Here is an 8,251-nt window from a genome sequence, read left to right as displayed (position 1 = left end):
TCCCTTAAGAAAGAGCCACTTATGAGAACAGCATTGTTGTTGAACTTGTTTGTTGATGGATTGACACACATTCTTTCGGTGTTGTGTTCTTGTTGTTGTGTTTTCATGATTGTATGTGAAGTCTCATTCCGTACAACTCACAGCGTTTTTGATGTTTGTAACAGTCAGTTGAAAAATCAATGTAGATATCTGTTTTGAGTGTCAAACATGCTGTAAGTATCCATCATTTTATTGATTCTGACAGTTCTTTCAATCCTCTCCTCTGAACAGATGAACAGCGACAGCTCAACAGATGTGACCAAATAAAACATTTGAGGACTGCAGCTTCTGTATTACACTGTGGGTAACCATATTTTGCCAGAGAACAACAAATGATAGAAAATGTTTCTAAAAGCTATAATACAGGACACCCCAAACTAAATGAATAATGTGTAATCACACAGTCAAATTGTATTTCATGCAATAGTTACATTTCAAAACAATAACGGGACATAGATACTGTAGATTGGTTGTTAAGTTACCCAAGAACATGTGCCTTACAGCCTTCCACCTGAAATATAACTCCTGTTCTCTCTCCTATATCGCTCCACAAAATGTCACCCAGCAGCAGTTGCCGTCGCTTATATTTCTGCTCCAGTAGACGATAAAATAATATCCCCCAAAACCCATTTCTCTCTCTCTCTCTCTCTCTCTCTCTCTCTCTCTCTCTCTCTCTCTCTCTCTCTCTCTCTCTCTCCCACACAAATACACACACCTACACACACAAATACACAAACATTTCTGAGAATTCGGATTGCCAAGCATGCTGTATCCTTAGAATTTAGTTACCTCCAATAATGGCTGTTTTTGTCAATAGTTGTTAACAGCTAAATGTATGCAGAAATATATGCAAAACATCCAACCCTGTGTACATTAGTTCATACATACTTTTGAATAAAATATTGTTTGTGTGTTAAAAGTTAGAAAGTGTTTTAGCTGATCCAGTATTCAGGTACTGTATTGTAGGTCTAATGCTTTGGCTTCTATTACAACTATGATTGATCAGGCAGAAAATTAGTCTCCTCATTAGAGTAGTGACTGGACCAGTGGTCACTATTACCAGAGCCATATTCTCGTTACTATTGATTTCGATTTCACCCCAGACTCACTGACTTTAAATTGGCCTGGGGAACATGAGGGTTTTGCACAACGTTGATGTGTTACACTGTATGTGAGATGCTGGCTCCCACTGTTGCCACTGACATTTGTCTCAAAATGCATAGTCTGGCCAAGTTTAGGCTATCTAACTTCACTCACAAAATCAGTGTCAAAAATTACATTATTACAGTTTGTTGATCATATTATGGTGGAAAAGAGCACTGAGATGTTGGCTTCATCCTGCAGAAGCCAAATCACTCTGTTCATCATCCAAGCATTTTATACATGTTCTGAACACATCAAAAACTCACTTCTTCTCTCCAGAGTCCACTCTCCTTTGCTTTGGGATATTCTAATCAGGATTTGTTCCCATTCACTCAGCAAGAAAGGCTTTTACATCAAGCCTGGAACTATCATGAAGCCTGTTTGTTGTTTCCTTCAGTGTAGGACTCAGGAGATTTGCACCGAAGCCAAAGGACTTGCCAGGCTGCAGTGTATGGTTGAGTAGTTGTGACATGTTTTTTGTGTTTGTGTGTGTTTACTGCTTTTCTAAGCTCAGACTTAGACTGCTTAGACTGCACTGGCAAAGGTTATTTCTACTGACTTCTTCATCACCTCTTCATATTGTCCTTAAAAGCTTTGAGGGAGCATCATTAAAGATATCACTAGCATAGTGTTTGACATGGAGACCATGCAGACTGATATTCTGCAGTGAAATGAAAATAAAGGTTTCTCTCTCCCCCCCGCCCAGCAATCTGAGGACTCAAACGGTAACATCCATTTCACTTCCAGTCCACAGGACAGGAAGTAAATGCTGCCACAGGATAGGAGTAACAGATTAATATTACTCAGCGCCAAGGCAACAGGCATCAAATTGAAGTTCCCCCAGACAGTGGTTGGGAGGATGGAAGGATGTAAAGCTGGACTTGTCTTGTCTTCACCATCTCCAGGTCAAAGATGGAAACCAGAATGATAGGAGGGGGTCCTGTTTCGGTGGGGTCTGGGTTGGGGGGGTACTGGTTTTGTGGGTTCTTTTATGGGTTTTATGCCGTCACTGTGGAGTCGAGAGGGGGGGCTGTTTCATATCCATAAGGGGGAAGTCGGGGGTTAGATGAGTTGGATAGATGAGCCTCCTATCCCGGTTTCATTGAGTCCTCCCCAACCTTGATGTAGACTGGCCCCCTTGAAGTGGGTGGCACCCTTAAACACCCCACCCCCATGCCGTCATACCCTTCCACTCTGGCGGTCCATAGATTGTCAAGAGATGACAATGTAATCTTGTCAGGGTGCTGCGGCTTGGTTTTGATGTGCCATAAAGCCATTATTTCTTTGGGACTGATAGGGACTTAATTAGAAACATAATGAATCCGCTGCACATCAGACAAGCCTAATTAAGCCTGACTGAAATGCTGGGATAATTGGGTTTTTACTTCAGGCCTCCAGAACATGGACCCACACTGCCTCCCTGACCCTGTTTCAGAGGTCCACAAGTCCCAGAGATGCTCACACTGACCTGACCAGACCTGACCAATGCCTGGTGAGCAGAACTACTGGGCGAGCACAAGGACTTATCTTCTGTTGTTGAATGTGTACGATCCTCCTTGTCCTGTAGGTGTTTTCATAGCTCGATGCTCTATGCTTCGGATGCCCTTTATAATCCTGTTAAATCCATTGTTTGGAGCTTAGCTGTCTTACTGGAAGGGCAGCAGGAGGGGCCATTGTTCAGTAAGCGGAGCAAGGCTGCATGAATTCTTTACTTACAGTATGAATCAATAAGAATACAGGAATGGGTGATAGGATGAAAAAAAAAGTGCTTGGTGGAGGTGTCATCCATAATGTTTTCGCAAGACTTCTGTCTTTGACTTTAGCTTTTGTTGCAGGGAATTTGCAGACTGATGGGAAGTTTGAAAAAAACTTTACTTTTTCCAAACTGTGCCCAACACCAAGAGGGATATTTTACAGCAATACATGCACTTGTTTCAAGTCTGTTGTCGATACCTTAAACCATTTCACATGGTAAAACACAATTTGCAGATCTCACTTAGAATTTTCAGCAAAACTTCTCATTCTCTACACATTCTCATTTTCAAAACATATTCTGAACTCTAATGCACATGCCATCCATACTGGTAAACATAAGTGGCAACAATCAAATACAAATAGAGAAAACATGTCATTGATTATAAACACAACGACTCCAAATTGATTTCACTTGTTTCAAATGATGTGACACAACCAATATAAGCCAGTTTAGAGCAAACAGGTTGTTGAAGGTGCGAAAATATTGCCTGTGATGTTACAGTAACAAAGTGCTCTGGCCTGACCCAGCCCAAAGACAAGAAGAAGCACATTGATCACATGTTTACTCATATTTTTGTCCCTTTTATATACTGTTGTATACTGTAGTACAATGCATTGTAGGCTGTATACTGTACAATGAATACATTGTATGGCCCTGAACATTGTGCTTTCCATTTGTTACAGTAACAGTACTGACTGCTCAATAGATTTTTACTGGTTGCAGGTTCATACCAACAAAGGACCATAGATACAGTATCACAGAGACAAAGGAAGTTTGTGAGATGCAGGGTACAGTACTGTAAAAATAGGGGTACAAGCAGGAGGAAGAACAAAAAAACGTGCAAAGAGCAAAGCAGAGTAGTAATTTCTGATCAATTTTGAGCTACTATGATAGAACATTTTGACAAAAGACAATGACGGATAAATATTAAATTTGTTTTGAGATTAAAATTGTACTTCTCAATGTGAACTATATGTTTTGATCAGTGTGTTTTCTATTTGTTGGTGTATTGTTTACTGACTGCTTAATAGAGTATATCATGTTGATCACTTTGTTTATGATTTGAGAGCAGTGTTTGATTTTGAGCACAGGTAAAACTGTTTTGAGGCGAAAGTTTCATTTTGCAAGAAAAGTCGGAGGTTTTGTAAATAGTGCTTGAAGATGAGGTTTTGTGTTTTATGTTTACAGAAAATGGAGTAAGGTTTCAGAAATAGTGTTCTAGCAATTGAGAACTGAGAAAAACAGTGAGACATGGCTGTGAGAACTGGCCCTCATCGATCTCAACTAATATGGAGTGTGAGAAGGCAGCTCAATGGGACTGAAGAAGGAGCGAGAGACAGCGAGAGAGTGAAAGAGCGAGAGAGCAAAGTTTAAGAAAAGGTTGCAAGAGGCACAGACATAATTATTAAGCAAAATAAGGAGAAAGAAAGACAGGAAAAAAGAAAGACTTAGAGAGAGAGAAAGTTTAAGCAAAAGAGAGAGAGAACGAGACAGACAGAGAGACAGACAGAGAGAAAGAGAGACAGAGAGCGAGACAGAGAGAGAGCGAGAGAGAGAGAGAGAGAGAGAGCGAGAGAGAGGTAGCCCTGAGCGGTGCCCACACGGTGACAATAATAGTCCAATAATCACAGCTGCACAGGTGACAGCACGGGATGATTAACTCTAATGACCGGAGCTTTATGAGGCTCCGCTAAGACAATTATCCCTCCCACTTGTTCTCTGTCTCTTAGGGTGTGTGTTGTCCACCTCACCTCTCATGTCCACCATCACTCCCACCCAGCAACTCATTCCAATTTCTCAAACCAATCTCTCTTAAATCAAATGTTATTTTTTTCAAGCATTGTCACATTAGCCCATAGAACTTCACCTGAGCTAAGACTCTAAGACTCTCAAAGGAGACAAGGAAAAACTCCCAGGAAAACAAAGTGAAAAATGTATGAAACCTTGGGAAGAGCAGTTCAGTAAGGGATCCCCCTCCTCTGGAGATGGCCGGTGACATGGAGAGATGCAGACCATAGGCTGGAAACAACTATGCAGCTCTGCTCTGTGTCTCCTTTCTCGCAACCCAATCCTTCCGGACCCACTTGAACACGATCAGGAATCAGTATGACCACATGCATAAACACTGTGGCTTCTTACCTTTATTTATACCATTGGTGCATCCGGCCAAACAACTACGATAGGGTGCTGATTGTTCCACTTAGAGGCACTTCGATGGACTGATTAGTATACTAAGTCTGAACGATGAAAGTGTTACGTGGGGTGAACTCCAATCACATTTAATATCAGTATACTAAAATAAGGGCATGCTGTCAACCGCATTGCTACATCACCCCTTATCTAAGCTTGTTTGTACAGTACAGTCACCTAAACACAACTGTTAAAAGACTATGGCCTTTTTGTGGACCTTGAAATAAAAGTGTCAAAAAAAGAAGCAGTCTTCCAACTCGCACACAGTCATTAGTGGTTTATCTGTGATTGCTTGTGGTTTGGTGTAGCACTGAGAATAAGGATTGGACTGAGGATATTTCAGAAATGGAAGAAACTGCTTGCAAGCTGACAGGTCACTGACCGTGACCCCTTGGCTTGGATGGCATACAGTTAATACTACACATATTTGAGCTTTTCTGATGCTGCATTGTTTGTGTGATCCCTGAGTGTATTATTGAGCTTGAGATATAGTATGAAATTACTAAATATTTAAAATGAACAAACATGAACCTAAATGCATGATTTACATGGCCTTGGAAAAATAAAGGTTATCGATTGGTTAGAGACAATACACACAACATGGGTACACTGTACTGTACCATTTCCTGTCTCATGAACCACTCTGTGCAGCAGGACCAGCCATCCTGGGGAAAACAGAAGGCCATTCAGTGTAGTTCTAGTCGACCATGACAGCCTTCTAATGCAATTTCAGTCCCCCCCCACATACACACATATACACACACACACATCACACTTTCCCCCTTTCGAGCAATAGTGTGGTGGGCTGACCTCTCGTTCCAGTGTTCAGGGCTCCCTTCCACTCCGTGCTAATTCCGTGTTGGGCCATGCCAAAAGGCCCGTGGCGGGGGTCTTAATGACTTAGAACTGAACACCCAGCCTGACTTTTACAGGCATGTAATTGGCCAGCTATTGAGTGTCTGAGGTCTGGCACCATGGTGAGCTATTGGTCCCATTTATCTTGTATTCCCAGGGTTGGTGTGAATTAAGGAGATCTAGTGAGGAGTGTGTGTGTTGTGAGGGTGTGTGGGTGGGTGTTTATTTGTGTGTGTATGGGGAGTGGCAATCTTTCACAATGTATTAACGAGCCTAAAGCATACTGTTTATTACTTGTGTGTGTGAGTTTGCCACCTCTCCCTATCAATATCTGATAAAAGAGTCATGCTGGACTATGTGCAGGAATGCTAAGGGATTGAGAACATTCTGCAATTCAGTAGCTAGAAAAGTCCACCGCAAGAAAATCAATGCTACTTTGCAGTAGGTTTTGCAATACCAAAGTTGACAGTAAGAGTGTAGCTAGCTAGGGTCACATTTCAATTTTAAAACAGAAAGTTCATGTGTCACAGCAACAAGCAGGGACTTAAATACACTATTGATTATTTGTTTTAAGTCTACCGGCACTGATGCGATGCTGGATCTCATAAAATATCACATACAACAGTTATCAACATACTCAACCTCTGTCTCCCTCAGGTTTCTATCTCCGAGCACAGGGGAACATCTCTCTTTACAGACGCGTTCCTGGACCTCCCTGCAAAAGCACAGCTCGATGCGGTACATTTTCACTATCAACATGCTTTGATTCTAATTAAATGTGCATATGTCTGTGGTAAAGCGGAATGCGGGACTTTGCGGGACAGGGTTACCACTGGGAAGTCTAATAAGGTTGTGCCTTGATACCACAAAGAGCACATTAACTGACAGCAGGCCCAGCAGAGAGCCAAATGGAAATTCAGTCAGATCATGGCAGATCAATGTTTTCATTGGGTATTCCAAAGACATCTGTCAGACTAAATTACCACACTGGGGGATCCGCACTCTGGAACTTGGCTTGAAAGACATCTGACAGATCTGAGACACTCTGTGAAACACATCCATTTCCCTGCGCATTGGAAGGCATAGAGTACAATGAAGACACACACACAGATTAAATTCACTGCCATTGAGATTTGTGTCATACCTAACCCCTAACCCCTAACCCTAACCTCTCATGTGATTCTAAGCCCAAAACTAATTTGCATTTGAAGATGTGGGGCACAAGAAAATGGCCCCAAAAGGTCATTCATTCTGAGTTAACTATCCTTCTGTGGACTTCATTCATGCCATTAATTGCATGAGAAAATGCCAAATGCACACCCATTACATATTGAAGGTATACACAATACATTGTGTTACCCTATATGGTCCATGTGGCATTGTGAAGCATTGAACTGTACTAAGAAAGGACACATGGGGCAAAGGGAAATCTGCTGCAAAGGTTGAAGCATTACATTTCAAAGATAACTCTACTAAAATAAACACAATTAAATAATTTCCACATTGCACACAAGTATACAATAATGCCCTTTAGAGAAAAGTGATGGTAATTAACCGAAAATTGTCTGTAGATTCAGTAGGTAAAAATACCAGTGTGACAGTATGGTCATGGTCATTTTAAATAAAAGTACACACTCCTAGTGGCTGAGAATCTTACAGAGAATACGATATAAGAGGTGTCTGGGGCGTTGTGTGCCTCTACTTATCCTGGACAGAATGAAACCCTCTCATCCACTCCATCAGGGTTTATCCAACACCCCCAAAATAGTCATTTGGGTGGTCCGAGACCTGCTATTTGGCTGCAGGAAGCTACTAATGGTGCTACTCCTCTCCACAGGCTTTTCAACTGACTCGGACCTCCACCTTCACAAAATGGTAAGTGGTCTGAAATTACTATACAATTACCGCAGAGAGCTAAAGTCTTATTTCCATGTCACAAAATGTATATGTTTTGGTCTACAGTTTGGTGTGCTATAAGGTTTGGTGCTTGAGTTTGTCATGTGTTTCGAGTGTGTCAGTTGTTTTGTATTCTAAAGTGTTTTGTGCAAGTGTGTGAGAGAGAAAGTGTATGTTTGTGCTTTCCTGTTCAAGGTATGTATTTGTGTGTTTGCTTATGTACACACCCACCTGATGGAGACATACCCCTTAATTAAAATCTCCCTCTCTTTCACTAATCCTGAAGACTTTCCGGCGGAGTGAATGCAGGAGAGATAATTCTTGCCAAACCACAATCACCTTGCTGCCTGTGGAAATCAACAGCCCATAAAG

General features: G+C 41.6%; 1 long non-coding RNA gene across 1 annotated transcript; it reads left to right on the top strand.

The window, feature by feature from the left end:
* The first annotated feature begins 269 nt into the window (after positions 1-269).
* LOC146253525 (uncharacterized) lies at positions 270-8,242 on the top strand. The gene is made up of 4 exons (XR_014731714.1): positions 270-339; positions 6,641-6,721; positions 7,821-7,858; positions 8,166-8,242. It is a non-coding gene; the product is annotated as an uncharacterized LOC146253525 (long non-coding RNA).
* The last annotated feature ends 9 nt before the right edge of the window (positions 8,243-8,251 follow it).

The sequence above is a fragment of the Hypomesus nipponensis genome, chromosome 17, assembly GCF_054491055.1.
Source record: "Hypomesus nipponensis isolate SF chromosome 17, ASM5449105v1, whole genome shotgun sequence".
In the NCBI taxonomy this organism is placed as follows: Eukaryota; Metazoa; Chordata; class Actinopteri; order Osmeriformes; family Osmeridae; genus Hypomesus; species Hypomesus nipponensis.
The sequence above is the reverse complement of the archived record's forward strand: the minus strand, read 5'-3'. Positions and strand labels throughout refer to the sequence as shown.